The following is a 20,771-nucleotide window of genomic DNA, read 5'->3' as shown; positions in this document are numbered from 1 at the left end:
TGTGTGCTGTGGGGAAAAGCCAGTCGTCTCTTCAGAGGCGTGGGCTGCCACTACTTACTGATGAAGCAGCACAGTCACATGAGCCGCATGCAGGAGAGCAGGGACTCTTCATTAGAGACACTGAGCTGCTCTACAGGAGCTGTGACCTACTTTCAAACCAAGTTGCTCGCCACACAAACAGCCACGCACACACACCAACCACACACATTACACACACAAAAGGCCACACCAGCTAAAACACAGAACCCCTTTAACAAAGGGACAGGAAGGCAGGGCCTGGGCATGCACTAAGCCCTGCTCTTAATACACGCATTCCAGTCGAGAGTGCAGGGCTTTAAAGCTGCCTGTTGGTACTAGCACTGCTCCTGTCTGGCCCTCTCCCACTCTCTCTCTCATAGCTAGAGAGAGACTGGCTCAACCCATGGCTTGAAATGATATAAATAAGTCTATAGCCACACAAACCGACCGGTACACAGTTCCACAGCAAACCCTCTCTATATTGCCATAAGTGTATGGTTTATGTAGCATCTGAGATGGTTTGGAGAAAAATGACCAGTCAAAACAACGAGACTGCTGGAGTACAGGAATACAGGGCTTAGAAAACAAACCCCTTTCTGTAAACAACATTTCTAAAATTATACTGCGTGTTCAACCCTTCAGTACGTCATGACAAACACAGGACCAAGAAACAGATGGCTCCAGAGAAAAAGTGGAGAGAATGTAGCAATACATACCGATTCCATGGCTGTCTGCGGATGGGTGAGGTTAAAATCCTGCTTAAAACGGGCTGCAGTAGCAAAGTCCAAAGAATCCTACAAAACAAAAGAAAACAGAAGGATTAGTTACCAAGATGCTAGCTGGCGTTTCACATTCCTAATGAGTTCATCTTCCCGACTCAGGTTATCCTATTCCCCCAACACAGTATGGCTGCCAGAAAAGGCTTGTCTAAGCGCAACCTTTCAAAGGTCAAAGCCCCACACCATTCCAGCCTCTCCTACCCCTGTAGAGAGCCCCTCACAACCAGCCCCCCCAGCAACAGCCCCTCAACCCCGCCAGCCCCAACCCTAGCATTGTCCCCACTCTGAGGGCAGGGGTTTATCAGGATTTGAGAGACAGTCAGAGGGGCTTTTCAAAGGCCTTCAGTTGTGCCACATTGGTTACATTCCTGTGTCGCTGTCACCTAGCCCCTTGCTCACATTTGTTCCATGGCTGTTGTTCAAATAACATTGAGAGTATCCACTAGCACAAATGGTTCTAGCAAATTAACTCAAGAGGACCACATAAATATCCACAAGCCTTGGTAGTTAGGCTAAGTGGTATTGTGGAAAAGTATATGTCTAAGGATGGAGAATAACATGATTTCAGTCTTAGAGGGCCTTATTAGCCAAGAGTTTGTTCTTTTCAGAAATGAATAAAATATAAAAAGGTAAAAGGGCTTTTTGCTTAGCATCTAACACTCTTTCCTTCTGAAGAGAACAGGTGCAAAGCTTACCAAATCTGTCAGTTAGACTGCCATTATTCTGTGCGAGGCCATGAATGCAAAATCACATGCCATTAGTAGAGATGTTAACAAAAATAAATTTGACCGGTCATCCTTATCGGTCTATAGGTTAATTTGCATAATTGAATTGACGTGTGTGTATTTTCGTTAGACGTCATGCATCTTATTTATCACACGCACACAGCATACAGAGCCTAGTTGGAGGCGCGGAATAGCTCATCACCTGTCAGACAACGCAAGAGCTGCTCCTCAAAAAGCTGGTACTGGAGTGCATTTATCATTTTTATTTAACCGTTATTTAACTAGGCAAGTCAGTTATGAACAAATTCTTATTTACAATGACGGCCTACAAAAAGGCCTCCTGCGGGGACTGGGATTAAAAAATGTATTATACATATATAGGACCAAACACACATCCCAACGAGACAACACAACATAAAGAGAGACCTAAGACAACAACATAGCATGGCAGCAACACACGACAACACAGCAAGGTAGAAACCCAACATGAAAACAATAAGGTGACAACATGGCAGCAGTACAAGACATGGTACAAACATTATTGGGCACAGACAACAGCACAAAGGGCAAGAAGGTAGAGACGACAATACATCACGTGAAGCAGCCAGTAAGAGTGTCCATGATTGAGTCTTTGAATGAAGAGATGGAGATAACACTCAAACTGGACCGTTTTTTTTGCAGCTCGTTCCAGTCGCTAGCTGCAGCGAACTAGAAAGGGGAGCGACCCAGGGATTTGTGTGCTTTGTGGACCTTTAACAGAATGTGACTGGCAGAACGGGTGTTTTATGTGGAGGATGAGGGCTGCAGTAGGTTTTTATTTTTAACTTTATTTAACCAGGTAAACCAGTTGAGAACAAGTTCTCATTTACAACTGTGACCTGGCCAAGATAAAGCAAAGCAGTGCGATAAAAACAACAGAGTTACATAAGGGGTAAACAAAACGTACAGTCAATAACACAATAGAAAATCTATATACAGTGTGTGCAAATATAGCAAGTTATGGAGGTAAGGCAATAAATAGGCCATACTGCAAAATAATTACAATTAGTATTAACACTGGAATGATAGATGTGCAGAAGATGAGATACTGGGGTGCAAATGAGCAAAATAAATAACAATATGGGGATGAGGTAGTTGGGTGGGCTAATTACAGATGGGCTGTGTACCGGTGCAGTGATCGGTAAGCTGCTCTGACAACTTATGCTTAAAGTTAGTGAGGGAGATAAGAGTCTCCAGCTTCAGAGATTTTTGCAGTTCGTTCCAGTCATTGGCAGCAGAGAACTGGAAGGAATGGCAGCCAAAGGAGGTGTTTGCTTTGGGGATGACCAGTGAAATATACCTGCTGGAGCGCAGACTACGGGTGGGTGTTGCTATGGTGACCAGTGAGCTAAGATAAGACAGGGATTTGCCTAGCAGTGATTTATAGATGACCTGGAGCCAGTGGGTTTGGCGACGAATATGTAGTGAGGGCCAGCCAACGAGAGCGTACAGGTCACAATGGTGGCTAGTATATGGGGCTTTGATGACAAAACGGATGGCACTGTGACAGACTACATCCAATTTGCTGAGTAGAGTGTTGGAGGCTATTTTGTAAATGACATCGCCTAAGTCAAGGATCGGTAAGATAGTCAGTTTTACGAGGGCATGTTTGGCAGCATGAGTGAAGGAGGCTTTGTTGCGAAATAGGAAGCCAATTCTAGATTTAACTTTGGATTGGAGATGCTTAATGTGAGTCTGGAAGGAGAGTTTACGGTCTAACCAGGTGTACCTAGGTATTTGTAGTTTGGGGGGGGGGGGGGGGGGGGGGGGGCAGAGCTGGTGGCCGGGGTAGGGGTAGCCAGGTGGAAAGCATGGCCAGCCGTAGCAAAATGCTTATTGAAATCCTTGATTATCGTAGATTTATCGTTGGTGACAATGTTTCCTAGCATCAGTGCAGTGGGCAGCTGGGAGGAGGAGCTCTTATTCTCCATGGACTTTAGTGTCCCAAAACTTTTTGGAGTTAGTGCTACAGGATACAAATTTCTGTTTGAAAAAGCTAGCCTTTGCTTTCCTAACTGATTGTGTATATTGACTTAAAATATTGGTTCCTGACTTCCCTGAAAAGTTGCATATCGCGGGGGCTGTTGGATGCTAATGCAGTACGCCACAGGATGTTTTTGTGCTGGTCAAGGGCAGTCAAGTCTGGGGTGAATGGGGCATGCTTATTTAAAATGGAGAGGAAAGCACAACCAGGCATCCTCTACTGACGGAATGAGGTCAATATCCATCCAGGATACCTGGGCCAGGTCAATTAGAAAGGCCTGCTCGCTGAAGTGTTTTAGGGAGCGTTTGACAGTGATGAGGGGTGGTCGTTTGACTGCGGACCCATTACGGACGCAGGCAATGACGCAGTGATCGCGGAGGTGTATTTAGAGGGTAAATTAGTCAGGATGATATGAGGGTGCCCATGTTTACGGATTTAGGGTTGTACCTGGTAGGTTCCTTGATAATTTGTGTGAGATTGAGGGCATCTAGCTTAGATTGTAGGACGGCCGGGGTGTTAAGCATATCCCAGTTTAGGTCACCAAGCAGTGCGAACTCTGAGGATAGATGGGGGGCAATCAATTCACATATGGTGTCCAGGGCACAGCTGGGGGCTGAGGGGGTCTGTAGCAAGCGGCAACAGTGAGAGACTTATTTATGGATTTTTAGAAGTAGGAGCTCAAACTGTTTGGGCACAGACCTGGATAGTATGAAAGAGCTCTGCAGTAGATTGCAACTCCGCCCCCTTTGGCAGTTCTATCTAGACGGAAAATGTTGTAGTTGGGGATGGACATTTCAGGGTTTTGGTGGTCTTCTGAAGCCAGGATTCAGACACTGCTAGAACATCAGGGTTGGCCGAGTGTGCTAACGCAGTGAGTAACTGAAACTTAGGGAGGAGGCTTCTGATGTTAACATGCAAAGAAACAAGGCTTTTACGGTTACAGAAGTCAACAAATGATAGCGCCTGGAGAGTAGGAGTGATACTGGGGGCTACAGGGCTTGGGTTAGCCTCTACATCACCAGAGGAACAGAGGAGGAGTAGAATAAGGATACGGCTGAAGGCTTTAAGAACTGGTCTTCTAGTGCGTTGGGTACAGAGAATAAAAGGGGCAGATTTCCAGGCGAGATTCAGGGCATTATGTACAGACAAGGATATGGAAGGATATGAGTACAGGGGAGGTAAACCTAAGCGTTGGGTAACGATGAAAGAGAACATCACTGGAGGCACCGATTGAGCCGGTCTCCACACTCGGCCAACACTCGGCAGGTAGCTTAGTGGGTAAGAGCGTTGTGCCAGTAACCGAAAGGTCGCTGGTTCTAATCCCCGAGCCGACTAGGTGAAAAATCTGTCGATGTGCCCTTAAGCAAGGCACTTAACCCTAATTGCTCCTGTAAGTCGCTCTGGATAAGAGCGTCTGCTAAATGACGTAAATGTAAATGTAAATGTATGGGGGGTGGGACAAAGAAGCTCTCTGAGGCTGGTTGAGCGAGACTGGGCGCTCTACAGTGAAATTGTATAATAAGAACTAACCGGAACAGCAATAGGCAAGGCATATTGACATGGGAGAGAGGCATAAAGCAATCACAGGTGTTATTCGAGAGAGCTAAGACAACAACTGGTAATGGCGACGAAAGCTTGGGCTGAGGCTAAACAGATAAACAGGACAGATAAACAGGATGGGGGTACCGTGTAAAGGAACAGTCCAGCAGGCATCAGCTGTGCAGCTGAGTGATCATAAGGTCCAGTGAACAGCAATAGGTGAGACCGGGAACAGTTCGAATGGCTGCTACAGCACAGGCGAGCAGGAAGCAAGGCTGTTGATTGCGTGTGCTAGCGGGCCGGGGCTAGCAGATGGATCTTCGTGGTCGTCGCAACGGGAAGCCTGTATAAACCACATCAGACGAATTACGTCAGCAGACCAGTCATGATGGATCGGCAGGGCTCCATGTCGACACTAGGAGGTCCTGTCCGGTTGACAGAGAGGTAGATAGCTGGGAGATGGGCCTGGCTCGAGGCTAGCTCAAGGCTAACTGGTGCTTGCTTTGGGGGCAGTGGTGATTAGCCAACAACATCCATTCGGTTGCAGCTAGCTAGTTGCGATGATCCGGTGTTAAGGTCGAGTGATTCCGGCAGAAAATCCGATATGTTCTTGGTCGATAGCGCTGTGCAGACAGTGCAGACTGGCCGATAATAGTCCAGGCTAGAGCTGGCTGGTAGGTAGTGCAGGCCACAGACAATGGTGAAAACCGCTAACGGTGGCTAATAGCAAGTAGCTAGTAAGCTAGTTAGCTGGCTAGCAGGCTAGTTTCAACTGGAGGTTCTGGATAAAAAGGTATAAGAAATAATAGAATCCGTTCCACATTGGGTGAGGCTGGTTGAAGGAAAGTATATTTAGTTGAAGGATGAAAAGTGTGATTGAGAAATATATACGAAAGAGACAAAAAACGGACACACGGACACACTACAGAGTACACGACCGCACTTCTACGCCATCTTGGATTACATCACCAGCTCGGATAGGGGGGAGTGAGGCCTAAGAGCATGGTCATTGCACAACAAATAACAATTCTAAATGCAATTGCATGTATAAAAAAAAAATACTTTTGATGGCCACGATTAAAAACAGATACTATTTTTATTTCTCAATCTCAACTTGTAATTAAAGCGCTCCTCTGAATTGCCATCTGTGTGCATAGGCTATAGTCAACGGTAGGCAGGCTATCAGCGCGTCACCCACCACTTTGCAATGTGAGCTTGAGGCTGTATAATTGTTTGAAAACTTAACGTTTTACTTTAATTCAAATAATGAGAAATGTCTTACCTTGCTTCAAAGCAGCCTAGCCAAAATCCAACCATAGAAATGTGGAGGCAATTATTTTATAGACTTCCTCATGCTATTAACCAGCATTTCTCTGCTGTTCTATTGGTTTTCATATCAACTTTCTTTAGTTGTCAAGAAGCCAAAGGCACAATCCTAGTCATTTTAGCAACCCATCCTAGTTGTTGCTATTAGGTTCCCCCTCCAAGTTTCTAACTGAGATTTTCATCTCTGTCATATTCTCATTATCTCACATTTTCATCTCCGCTTGCATTAGGTGCGCTGTTTATAACAGTGTTTTCCCACGAATTGCATTTTGGCAAATGTTTGAAAATGACGTTTTATTAGCTGCTTCATTACAGCAATTGCAAGTTCAATAATAGGCTATTGCCTTTTAACTGTAAGACGATAGGCTTGCTATTGTTGCATGTTTTCATTAAGCTCTTATTGAAAAATGTCAGTTCTTTGGATACATGCATAGCAATTTCTGTAGGTCACATCATTCTACTGTTTGGAAAAAATGTAACCGTTTATTGACCGGTTAATGAGGGTTGGTTAGTCGGCAGCAACATTTACCGAAGTGTGCATCAATAGCCATTAGAGATCGCAAGTCATAGATTAAGAAAATATATGTTACATCTGCAATCCATTTTATGTCTGTCAATCTTAGCATCTAGAAATGGAACAGCAAGAATCTCAAGTTTGAACATACCAACTGAAGTGACTGAAGTGGATGACACTAGAGCCCAGGCCAGGACTGAAGGTGCCAGGGCAAAACAGGAAGGCAGGCCAGATTAAGGGGCCAGGCCTCACTGAGATGGATGGATGGATGGCGTGTCTGGGAGGATCAGAACCCTGTTGGTTCTCCCAGCAGGAATCCAGGGATTGGACTAATCCAGAATGGAGAGCAGTGCACTCCCTCTTAATGGGGCTTGAATACAGGCCTGTAATCTTACTAAGAAAATCCCCTGACCACACAGTGACAAAGTACACTCACTTTAAGCCGGGCCATGCTAAAACACACAAGACATCACTCATGGATAACACAGATCAGTCTCTGCCAGACCGACCCAGGGTAAGCTCTTGGTTGGGTAGAATATGAACATCTGAGGATATCATGCCAGGGTTCAATTCAATTTGACACTTTTGGTGAAATGTCGTACTTAGAATTCCTATGGAGCTTTAAAATTTTGATTGAAATAAAAAAACATCAAAATGATCACGGCAAACTCACTGACCTCCCTTTGTGCACTTATGATCAAATGAGCGAGACATGTTTCCTTTCAGTCACTGATAAGAGCCCCTACTACTAGCAAACACACTGCACATTAAAACTGTCTGTCTGTGGAGGATCTCTCTCCCGCTAGGTCTGGCCAGAGGCTTTCCTCCCCTCGTAGGGTGCACACTATGCTGACCTTAAAAGGGAAACTTTGAGCCTGAGAAGGCAAGCTCCAGCGCTTTGCAGCAGCTCTTAGGGAGCTGCTTATTTTCCTCTTGAAAGAGGATGCTTCCACAATTATTCATACACTGGGAGGGATTACCAAAGACAGGACTTCAGTTGCACTACAGGGCATGGGCCAGGCTCTGCTGACCTCAAAAGTTGAGACTATTTAAGCTACCAGTCATTGCAAGGCGCCCAGCCCACACTTCTCAAACAACTCAAGCAGGATGACTCAGCCAAAAACACATGGCTCCTACCTTGTGGTAATGTGGTGGTCCCCTCATGCCCTCAGGGCAGGCACAAGACTCAACGAGAAGAGACAGCTATGTCTGTAGGCAAGGGGCAGGGAAGACCAGGTATTTTAAGAACACCATAAGTTCATCCTGTGTCAGTATTTGAGGCTTACTGTAAGTGTGTTTGCCCTGGCCATAGCGAGGCAGAAGTACACAAATGCTCTTGTGCAAATATCCATAGTCCTGTCTGCCAGGGGCAGCTGGGCAGGACGTGACATAAGTTTGGCGACTCGTCTTATGTGAACACGGCAGAGACAGCCTACTGGTTTAAAAAAAACAAAGCAAGGAGGTAATTTACTACCTGCTGACGTTAAGCTGGACTAGAAGTCACCCGTTCCCCCACAGAGGCAGTGGAGGGAGCTGCCAGTCAGTCCAATGTGTCCAGGAATTGTACATTTATGACTGAGGAAGTAGTAAAGTGTCACAGGACCAAACTGGACGTTAAATCCCTACCACATGGGTGGACAGACTGCTGGGAGCAAAGACACGCCACCATAGGTTTGGCCATTCACAGTCAAACCCAGAAATCCTACTTACTTAGACTTAAATGAAATGTTTGCAGGGCAGGTGGGGAGCCTGGGCTATTTCTGGCCCATTTTAAGAGCCTTTTTGCAGGGGTAGTGAGGCTTGAGTGAGGCATGTCTGCAGAGAGAGTGAGGGAGACGCTGAAGTTTGTGTCTGCTCTTCATTTTCTTTCCCTTTTGGTTCTGCGCTGCAGCTCTGGGCCCCTCCAAGGTCTCACACCAAAGAGTGCGTGTGTGTGTTTGGCCTACAGTGACCCTCCAGGCGCAACCTCTCCAGTTATTACTCCAAATGTATTTATGTGTGTTAATACACATGTTTAGCAGGGTTCTCTGGTGAATGAGACCGGTTCCCCAAAACCAGCCATGTTTACACGACTTGTGTTGAGCCACACTGGGGGGCTTTGACGTGCTAATTTGTTACGGCTGCATCTATCCTGGCTAATTAGGTTTGACTCAGCACGATGGGAGATTGAGAAGGCAGGCGACACATGAGTAGAAACTGCTGATTGAGGCACAAAACCTGGCACAAAAGCTTCACAAAAATCTAGAGATACTAATCAGCATGGCTTTTAGGTGAGCCTACCAGAAAGACCAGGCTTAGAGAGCACAGTCAGCACACAGGCCAACTAGCCTGTAGCTTCACATCCAAACACACTGCAGGACATAGGCCTACAAGTATTAGCTAGCTCTCTCTCCTTCTGGCTAACATCCCTGTTGTGTTCCTACAGGGGTTAGGTTTTATGATATGGCCAAGTTGATGAGATGAGTAAAGCAGGACATGTAGGAGTTGACCTAAACATGCAAAAGGTCAGAGGTAAGAGTTCAAGCCTCACCCTTCCTTCCCCCATGCTGACAGTAAGCAGGGGCAGCTCAGGACAAAGGTGTTCTTTCGCATGTTTGACTATTTGAAGTGAAAACACTAACACCATCTTTTAAAACAAATCCCTACTAGATATGGGGTATTTCAACATCAACATGGGAAAGACAAATAATGGACTTTGTTCATGAGGAGTGGTGTGCACATGGGTGCGTGTGAATGCAAGTCATACTTCTGACAAGTTTGAAAACCTGGCCAGTGTTGATTTTAACTACGGTCTCTGTGGACTCAATAGCACAGCTTTGAAGCCCAACGCCCATGGTTTGAGATCCAAGAATCTCCTTGGAGTTGGGAGAGGAGTCATGGCCAATCCTAGGACCTAGCCTCAACAACAGACAATGGCTGCCAGAGCTGCTCTGCTACAACCATACCACACTGTGTCCAGATAACTGCTTGGAAATAAAACAGAGGGAACACACACAACAACTGCTAACACTCAGACCCTCAATCTCTCACACAAAACAATTCCACATGCCATAGAGCTGTAGCTATTTAATGTGTATATTTCCGGAGATTAGTCCACAACATGTTGCAATGGTGATAGGGCTGAAAACACTGGCTGTGTCTGCAGGAGAGAGGGATAAAGAAATACTGGACGCAAGAGTGTATACACATGCTATTCTGAAGCCCACAGCTCAAAGCAAAGACTGGAAAATATGGAAAAGAGCCGAGCTACTGAGAAAGACAGAGCGAAGGGAGGAGAGTGAGAGGTCAGCCCCATTTGAGCTCTAGTAATATGGCTGGGGGGAGGGCAAAGTGAGTGGAGCTCTAAAAACAACAGGCTGGACTGTGTGTTGTTTCAGCCAGGGCTGCCACTGTGTGTCTGCGGCCTGGCCCGTGGCTTTGTGCGAACGTGCAGGCCTATGTGGGGCACCGGGCATTGTGGGATTAAGGAGAAGACGGGTGCTCTAATGGTCGCCTGAGGGCAGGCACAGCCATCCTTTATCATGCCTCTTTTCTGTTGTGCCCCCCCCCTCTATTCTGCTCCCCAGGGCATCGGATTACAGGAAGCACCACCATTTTCACAATCTGGTCAGCTCCATTTATCTGGGAAATCTGGACGATGAGGCAGACCCCTCCATCCTCATCCGTTCTCTCCCTGTGTCCCTGGGATACAGAGCACCTCTCCAGTCCTCTCTGGCTGCCCTATCAGAGAACACATCTGACGGAGCTGACAGCAGCCTGGGACTGGGACACTAGCTCTGACCTTTATGTCTGAATACTGAACATGCATCACAGAGCAGACACGGACACAGGGGGACAGGGAGAGTCTGCACTGCTCACCTACAGAGCAGCATGCACACAGACAGCATTTCTCTTAGCTCCATTTTGTTGTAGATGGGGCACCAAGCTGCTCATGGTGGCATTGTTATTCAGCACTTGGTTGTAGCGTGCATTTGTTCAATTGGCCCAGCGTCGTCCAGGGTAGGTGTTAGATTAATTTGGATTTTAAGAATAATGACTAAAGGATTTCACCCCAAATACAGTATAAATGTTAGAATTATCATGTAGTGTCAACCCACTAACAGAGGGGGCGGTACTAAACATTCAAGGGTGAAGGGGAAGGCGGAAACTGTTTAGAAAACCCACCTAAAGGTGGGAGGAGTCAAGTCCAGGAGGTATAAAATCGTATGTTTGTGTCTTTGGCGCCAGAGCTCTCCATGAATAAACATACAAAAAATCCTTCTTCGTGGTTATGGACCTTGAATCATTGATGATTAAAACCAGAGCCTTACAACCTCTGGTAATGATTCAAGCTTAGGTTGAATTAGAGATAGAAATTCACATGACAGTAGGGGAGGGAATGGCCGGCAGGGTTGTAGCTCAGTTGGTAGAGCAAGGCGTTTGCAACGCCAGGGTTGTGGGTTCGATTCCCAAGGGGGGCATAAAAAAAAACATGTATGCAGTAACTGTAAGTCGCTCTGGATAAGAGCGTCTGCTAAATGACTAAAATGTAAATGTAAATATTCTTGAAAAAAATATTCTAACCAAGTTACCCAAATAGCTGGAGTGTTGGGTACCAGGGAAGAATGACACATTTCCAGTAGTCTCTAAAACAGCAGGATCGCTGTAAACCCAAACGTAAGCTGAAAACAATAATGACTAAAACGGCAATTCAGGTTTCAGTTATTTAGACCAGTTGTGTTTTCACTAGACCAAAAACACAGCTAGCTCTTACAGATTCACTACCGAATTAGACGTTCATCCATGTTTGTCAAACGTCAAATTTAGAAGTTGTTGCAAATGTCACATTTCAAAGTGTTTAAGGTTAAGTTTAGGCATTAACTTATATTTTTTAAGGTTAGGCATTAACTCCAAATGGTTAAGGTAAGGGTTAAGGTTTGGGATATGCTTCAAAAAATATATATCGCTGGATTGGAACTTGCAAACTTTGGAATCAGAAGCAGATGCTTACATCCATCCGCCACCCCTCGTCCACAACGACTTGACAAAACCTACTTGAAGGTAACAGCGATCACGGTTGCCCCTAGAGGCCGGTTTCCATGTCACCTCCCGACGTCCTCAGACCTGGACGTTGAATACTGACCTGGCTGCAAAAACGAGAAGGAGTTCAAAGCAATTCAAAACATGATAAATAAGAAGTATGGCATGAGTCCGTGGGAGATGAGTCAAATGTGTGTTGGCAGCCTGCTATTCTAGCGGGCATAATTTTTTAACATTGGTGCACACAGTGCAGTTTTTCAGCTTATATTCTTTATGCAGTGGGACTGTGGCGTGGAACCAATTGACTTAAGGCTCGCACCGAATGTGCATCTAGCATTTGTCTACCGATCGTGCAGCGTGCAGTGTTTTAGGGGCCACCTGCTGTAGACGTCTGACTGACGACTTTTTCCCCACACGATTATTCAGAGAGTATTTCACACCCATTGACTTTTTCCACATTTTGTTGTGTTATAGCCTGAATTTTAAATGGATACAATTGAGATTGTGTGTCACTGGCATACCCCATAATGCCAAAGTGGAATTGTTTGTAGAAATGTTTACAAATTCATTCAAAATTAAAAGCTGAAATGTCTTGAGTCATTATGGGGTATTCAACCCCTTTGTTATGGCAAGACTAAATAAGTTCAGGAGTAAAAAAATTCTTAACAAGTCACATGAGTTGCATGCAATAATATTATTTAACATGATTTTTGAATGACTACCTCATCTCCGTACCCCACACATACAATTATCTGTGGGGTCGAGCAGTGAATTTGAAACACAGATTCAACCACAAAGACCAGGGAGGTTTTACAATGCCTCGCAAAGAAGGGCAACTATTGGTAGACTAGTAAAAATAGCAAATATTGTATATCTCTGAGCATGGTGAAGTTATTAATTACACTTTGGATGGTGTATCAATACACCCAGTCACTACAAAGATACACGCGTCCTTCCTAACTCAGTTGCCGGAAAGGAAGGAAACCGCTTAGGGATTTCACCATGAGGCCAATGGTGACTTTAAAACAGTTAGAGTTTAATGGCTGTGATAGGAGAAAACTGAGGATGGACCAACAACATTGTAGTTACTCTGCAAAAAATTCAGCAAAGAAATGAACTTTATGTCCTGAATACAAAGCGTTATGTTTGGGGCAAATCCAACCCAACACATCACTGAGTACCACCTCATATTTTCAAGCATGGTGGTGACTGCATCATGACATGGGTATACTTGTCATCAGCAAGGGAGTTTAAGATTTAAAAAAAATTGAATAATAGAATAGAGCTAAGCACAGGCAAAATCCTAGAGGAAAACCTAGTTCAGTCTTTTTTCAAACAGACACTGGGAGACAAATTCCCCTTTCAGCAGGACAATAAACTAAAACTCAAGGCCAGATATACACTGGAGTTGCTTACCAAGACGACATTGAATGCTCCTGTGTGGCCTAACTACAGCAGACTAAAATCTATGGTAAGAATTTAAAAATGGCTGTCTAGCCATGATCAACAACCAACTTGAATGTTGTTTATAATAATGTGCAAATATTGTCCAATCCAGTTGTGCAAAGCTCTTAGAGACTCAGAAAAATGTACAGCAGTAATCGCTGCCAAAGATGATAACACGTATTGACTCATGGGTGTGAATACTTATGTAAATTAGATATTTCTGTATTTAATTTTCAATACATTTGAAAAGAAATCTAAAAGCATGTTTTCACTGTGTCATTATGGGGTAGCGTGTGTACATGGGTGAGAAAAAAACATATTTAATCCATTTTGAATACAGGCTGTAATTTGTTTTTAATAAGTCAAGGGGTATGAATACTTTCTGAAGGCGCAGTACATGTAAAATCAGTGTGCACTCGGTTCGCAAATTACATTTAGAGGTGCTAAGTACTCTCGGCCAGCAAATGATATTGGTGTGTCTGAGCCCTTACAGAATGCCTTATTTCTGGAGTTCATATGCAGGGTGCAAACCTCCAAATACGCACAAAATGTCTAAAATGCTTAATGTAACAAAGCATGTTCACCAAAATACAACTGGTGAAACAGGAACATGTAGCCTAAACTAGCATGGCTAAATACTGTATAAAGTAACGTGATCCCGTTGACAAAACCATAGCCTCCATCTACCCTCTTTGACGAGACACAGGCACTTACTATTGAGACAGGGGTCGCGTAAGAGTTCAGGAATCAGCGTTTTCAAAAAGCAGTTTTAAACCATTTCAACCTGCGTTTTATATTGAAAGTCAGTGGGTTTTTTTGCTTCACAGAGCGATCAAGGGAGTGCAACTACAGTTTTCCTTCACAGAAAATACATTAGTGTAGCATATTCAGAAAATAGCTTCATTTTCATCAAATGACAACAGAAGTACAACGGTATTTGGCCAGCAGCCACCAAAGTAAATGAGCTTACAATGAAAAAGCAAGGACTTTTTGGCAAAAATGATGCATGGCCATCATATTTCAAAATGTTTATCATAGGAAGAATGCAGCCAGCTATATTTCTTAATGTATTGCTTGAAGTTATCTTGCATTTTACCAGAGAAAAGTAGACTACACCGAGAAAAGTAGCTACACATCTGTCAGAGTGCTGTCTACTGTTAGTGGAGAAGTGCAACTGAAGCACCAAATGTGTCTGATGCCAAGCAGAAATTACAATAAGAAGCATTTTAGATCTGCGTTTACAAAACGCAGCAAGATATTTCACGACCCCTGTGAGAGCTGATATGTAAACAAGCATGTTATCTTCCACCTTATCCAATGTCTCACCCTGTCCGCCTCTCAAAGCCCCCACAATGACTTACAGCTCGGAACAACAGCAGCTCAATATGACAGTCCAGTGGCAGCCTGCTATATTTCAAGCATCAAGTATCAGCAGCCGCAGCACGCTTATTGTAATATCTTACTGAGGCAAATTAGATTCAGCCATCCTATCTGTCCTCCACATTGGAGAGAACCTGACACTGCCTCCTGAGAGAGGGGGGAGTAGGGGGAAGGAGGGAGGGTGTGTGTGCTGCGTGTGAGAGACCTGCACACTGCCCCTCTTCAAAAACATCTACATTATTGATCAGGCTGGCTTCTGCAGGGACCACGCTAAAACTCCTCATCTCCAGCGCAGGCAGGCGAGACGGCAGAGAGGCAGGGGGACTGAGAACAGAGCCAGGCAGGCAGCACCACAGGCCCTTTCACACTGCGTGGACAACACCACAGGCACAAACACACGATGTATGCACTCACGTGCACATCCATGTACATATTTTGTATTCTAGAGATTGCAGTGAAATGGGAAATTACCTAACATTTACTGATTATTCTTGAACAATAACATATGGCCCATCGTTTTCTACATCACGGCCTTTGATAGGATCTTAGCAGAATAAAAAAAAATGTTCAACAAAGGTACTTATGCTACACACTGAAATAGGGCTAACTTTTAGTCCTAAACATGATACTGATGACAGAGCATGACTACTGCAAAATAGCTATTTGCACATGGAAAAGATAAGCTTGTGCCTTCAACTAGAGCCCCCATAACAGGCATTCCAGCAAAATGACCATTGCACTTTGACCACAGTTCAGACATATGGACCTCATTGATTTCTAAAATGGAATCCAATTCAATACGATTTTGAACCTCCCCCAAACTAGCCAGCGATTCCATTAAAAATGTCAATATCCATCTGAAGAGATATACATTATCACCCCCCATGTCCACGTAGAGAAGGCTTCTGACATGGCCAGGGTAGTTTAAGGATATTGGGTCCATCTGTCCAATACTATGGGAAGAATTATAGTCCTATGATTGATGGTAAGGAAGATAGAATGCTGAGGGGTTGTGGTGGTCCCACCAAGCTATCTTAATATGAATGCACCAACTGTAAGCCGCTCTGGATAAGAGAGTCTGCTAAATGACTAGAATGTAAATGGGTTGAGGGGAGAGAGGAGGAAACATTATAAAGGGAAGATAGGCAGGGTGATGCAACCAGATGGTGAGGAGGGGAAGATAATGGTAGAAAATTAAAAGGATGAAATTAAGGGGTTTTATCAAATGAAGGAAGAAAGCGAGGAAGGAGAGAGGAATCCGCACCACTCCTGACAGTTACCAGGGCTTGTTTGTTCAGCAGAGCCACCATCCACACTGGGCTCACACACTCCATCGCAAAACACCCAACATTCTACTGTTGTCAAGGTAACCATTTCTCTGTGCTGCGAAACCCACATTCCAAGGAATTCAAACACTCACTGGTCCTAATCTAAAACTGTGTGCTTTAAAACGTATGTGTGCTTTCACCTGGAGAGTTTCCGCTTCCTTTTGAAAGAAATAAGAACAGCCTTTACAGAATTCAAGAGGAAACGTGAGCATGATAAATGAGTGAGTTTTGCGGACGAGGTCGTCGATAGGAAATCAAACCTCACCTCAGGGGGGCAGACACATCCCTGGTCTCCTGTTGATACTGCCATCTTCTGAAATAACAGGGACAATAAGGCTGCCATTTCATAATGGCCACTATTTAAACCATAAAGACGTTCTAAATGTCAGGCAGGCAGTAGACATGCGTACACATCTTCACTACCATGCCTGAGTGCTTGTTTGTGCCTGACTAGCTCACAGACACGATGGGAGGGGTTGATGCCCTTCCCCGGGCTGTCTACCACACACACGCCCTAGTGCAACAGCAGAGGTGGATTGAGGGTCAGTCAGAGAACACACATTATATCCCCCCCCCCCCCCCACCCCATCTTCAGCTCCCTAACAATCACATTGTAAAAGACCCAAAAAGGAGACTTCAGAAATTGCACAAAAAATCTCAACCAACCCAATAGTCTTTCCTAATCTACAAAGCAGCAGCAAATGTCACAGTAGCAAGTCCAACCCCATCTCATTCTACAGCCTATCACCTCCATCACCATGGTGATGTGTACAGTGATACTACATCTATTCACCTCTGCAGAAGCAATTCAGAGGCTGAATGCCAGGTTGTTAGAATGCCTGCACAGGTTTAGCCATGATATTTAAGAGAAATTATTTTCAGATTTTACCGTATTATTCATTGGAGAGCAGCGGTGGACAGGAAGATACACTAAACGAACCCCAAAGCGCACTTCTCCCATAGAATAATATTCAATGTCTTGACAGGATGGGTGTGTAGCTCTTTACATGAACAATTAAGGGGTTTTAATCAATTTGCCCCCCAGGAAAGACAGTGAGAGGTGTAAAGAGATTATGCATCAGAATAATTAACACTACTTTTAAAATCACCAATATTTCATCATTTGACATTGATATGCCCAGAGGAAACCAATAGGTAGAACACGCCTGGTAAGAGGTGGGCGACGTGTGTGAGAAAGGATGTTTAAATGTGCATTGTCCTTCACCCATCTCCAGCCCCCTCATGATGGAGCTGTGATGGCTGCACTGAAATAGTGAAGTAAACAACATCTGACTGAGTCAGAGCAGAACTGGAGGCAGGGAAGGGAACAGCGCTGTGTTTCTGTGGAGCAGCTCACCGCAAAAGCAGCCTCATGCACTTAAGATTCTGAGACGAGCAGGGCTGCAGTAGCCTTGGCTGGTGCACTGACACGGTCTTCGAATGCAGAGAGAGAAAGCAGCGAGAGAGAAACAGAAAGAGTGGTGAGCAGAAACGGAATAGAGAACATGGATGAGGAGATTTAATAGAGGATGAGCCCTGAGGGGTAAAGGTGTCAGCATGCTTCAATTCGGCTGGCGCCTAGCCGAACTGCGCTTGAATTCTCCCTTAAAAAGACCTTTGCTTGAAAAACAAATAAAAAAAAGCGGCAATAGTACTGTTTGTCCATTTTGAGACGCCATAGCCAGTATAATTCTGACTATTTTGAGGAAATGTAATCTAAGATAAATCAAGAAAATCGGTCATTAATTTTGCAGAGGAGATCTTACTCGCGCAATTTTGCATCTGACTAGAATGTTTGGTGCAGTATTTCTCAAGTTAAAACATTTGCATGAGGCTGAAAAAACCCCTATCGAAGTACAAAACGAACAAAAAACATCAAAATGTCATCATAATATATGCACAAACTCTTCCCAACTGTTTCGGCTGGGAAGCATGCGGACGCCTCAAGAGTCACATTACGATGAGAACGGAAAGTGACGTGAGGGAAACTGTGACAAGCTTCTCAGAAACCCATAAGATGGCCTCAGTAAGGTAGGTTATAATAGCAGCATTCAAAGACTCCCCTCACCCAAGTATAGAGGAACTGAGGTGGCCAATTACCCTAGATATACCCTGTGTAGCTCAGTTGGTAGAGCATGGCGCTTGCAACGCCAGGGTTGTGGGTTCGATTCCCACGGGGGGCCAGTATGAAAAAATGTATGCACTCACTAACTGTAAGTCGCTCTGGATAAGAGCGTTTGCTAAATGACTAAAATGTAAATATACACCAAACTAAAAGAAGATTTCAGTTTCTCACTGATGTAAGATCTGCTTCTAGAGAGCCTACCTGACCGTTTCAAGGACCATTTTGTTTGTCATTTCCTGTTCCCATGGCAGCAAAGGCAGAGGGGTTTCAATGATGGCCTAGTGAATCTGAAGATGGAAGGGAGGTGCAAGCAGCAGCACATGGCACATCAACCCCACACAGCCACCCTAAATCAATTCTGCATTTAGACTGCACATAGCCATCCACCCACTCTCAGCCAGGCAGCCAGATACAACCAATTCATCTAATCTGCTGCTACACCAGCTGACTTACAGGACGTGGACATAATACCTCTGTGGTGCAGAAACCAACGATTGTTATGGTTGTTTAAGCACATTCAACACTCTCCTCCCTCATCAAGGTAGTATGGGTGGTGTAGTAATGTGCTCTGGAGGGGATTTCCATTCCCATAGCTTTGAGAGGTGGCCGTCCCTGCCCGGGGTCTCACTGTAATGGGAGCTGACCACCATGGCTATTGGCTAGCTGTGGGTGTCAGGTGTGTGTGTGGGGTGGAGGAGGCATTTCAGAGGATCTCTGTCCTCTGTTGGGCCTCTGTGTCACTTCCAATCAGCCAGGAGGCAAACAACCAGCCACCAACCCCCCCACCTAACAGCCATAGTCCCTGTGATTTCTCATTTTCTCCTCATCGGAAACCTGTCTGCCCAGGAGAAGTGGATATGCATGAATTAAGGCTGTGCAGAAATTACTGCCAAGTCCATAAAGGGGATGGGGAACATTTGTGTGGCAGTACGCGTGTGTGTGTGTGTGTGTGTGTGTGCGCAAGTCGGTGTGTGTGTGGTCACTGCTGCGAAGGGTCTATTTAGTTCTGCTTCCGAAGTACCACCTGGAAGATGAAGCATTGAAAACATCACAGATTGCAGCTACAGCCATCCACACAGCTGGGGTGTGTTCTTGTATGCAGCCAGCCTTAACAGGGCTCATAATAACACTATATGTGGAGGTGTTACCACGCAAACACACACTCATTCACACACAGACATTGAATCACACAGGATTCTAACAGGCAGAGGCCACGCTCAAGGCCGTGGTGGTCACTCTCACTTCCCCACTAATGGTGCTGGGCATGGGGCCTTGTGCTTGGTTGTGGCACAGATGCATCAACTTCCTGTTCTCACAGGCAGGGCTGGCATGCAGTGCTGCACAAACACTACAGCTAGGCCTGACAGGCTGTCATTAGGGAACGCAATTACCCTTCATAACAATCCTCTCCACTATCATTCTGTGCTCATCCTGCCTCGCTCTCTCGCTCTCTTTAAGGGCACACACATTCAGATTAATACACGTTTAAGCTCGAATCGTATGTCAACATGATGTTCCTTTTTTAGATTAGAGGGAAATCAATGGTGACATCCCAAAAAGACAGGAGAACAGCATGTCTACGGCTGCGGAAAAAAAAGCTTTAGCCTATTTAAAATCTTTGTAAAGTTGCAGTGAATCTGTCTTTTTAAGTGGTAAGAATCAGTATCACACAGCAGTGTCAAATGAAAAGCGAAGAGCTCACAGCAGCTGGCAAACCGACTATTCTGGCCTGAAGAGTAATAGGTAATTTCTATTTCAGAATCCAAGTCATTGCATATGTTATCAGCAGCACCATGACCCCTTCTAACTGTCCACTGCCAGTAAACACACACACACACACACACACACACACACACACACCCACCCACCCCGAGAGTCACACACATACATACTACACGGCTGCAGCATCCCAACGAGCACAGATGAATCTTTGAGGTTGGAGCATGTGTTTGCTAAAGAAGTGCTTAAAGAAGTGCACGCTGCAGAGGCTTTGATCACACAGATGAAAAAAGAGATGTCTCCACCTCCTGCCTTACATTCCAGGTGCTGCATACCTGGCATTCTCTCACTGAAGGAGAAGTCAACTTTCACAACAGCCTTCTTTCACACAGAGAGCATTTACATGGTGCAGAGACACTGTAGGAAACCTACGACTTGGCAAACCAAGCTTGCCAGAAACAGGGGGGAGGGAAAAACGCTAGTACCGCATAGCCCCTCCCCCAAACACAGACACGCTAGTGTGTGTGTCACAGTGATTTACTCAATGAAGGAAATGAGGCAAACAGTCAGGTCCAACGCCCTTCACTTCCGGTGAACAGCGCTTCCTGAAGAACTCGAGCTATGCATAGGTAGAGTGCCTTGCCAACTGTGTTAGAGTATAGCAGCACCTTCAGCAGAGACACTAGCTAGCTAGACCATCCTGAGCAGAAAAGTTGATGGGTAAGGTTGTTTGTAGTGATGTGACTTCAAGTATCGATTTGTAAAAATACGTGTTTTTTTGCACTAGGTAGCTTTAGTCGGCTGTACCTGCGTCAAAAGTCCAGTATTTT

At 45.0% G+C, this 20,771-nt stretch overlaps 1 protein-coding gene across 3 annotated transcripts in view; it reads right to left on the bottom strand.

Moving 5' to 3' along the window:
* LOC311127345 (ankyrin repeat domain-containing protein 11-like) overlaps positions 1 to 20,771 on the bottom strand; it is a 118,477-nt gene that overhangs the window by 89,075 nt on the left and 8,631 nt on the right. For all 3 annotated transcript variants that reach the window (XM_084159174.1, XM_084159173.1, XM_084159175.1), the window contains exon 2: positions 735 to 812. The gene's annotated coding sequence lies outside the window, so the exon portion shown is untranslated. The remainder of the gene's footprint in view (positions 1 to 734; positions 813 to 20,771) is intronic.

The sequence above is a fragment of the Coregonus lavaretus genome (genome assembly GCF_964263955.1).
Source record: "Coregonus lavaretus genome assembly, chromosome: 4".
Classification (NCBI taxonomy): domain Eukaryota; kingdom Metazoa; phylum Chordata; class Actinopteri; order Salmoniformes; family Salmonidae; genus Coregonus; species Coregonus lavaretus.
Note: the sequence above shows the minus strand (reverse complement) of the source record. Positions and strands in the feature narration are given on the sequence as shown.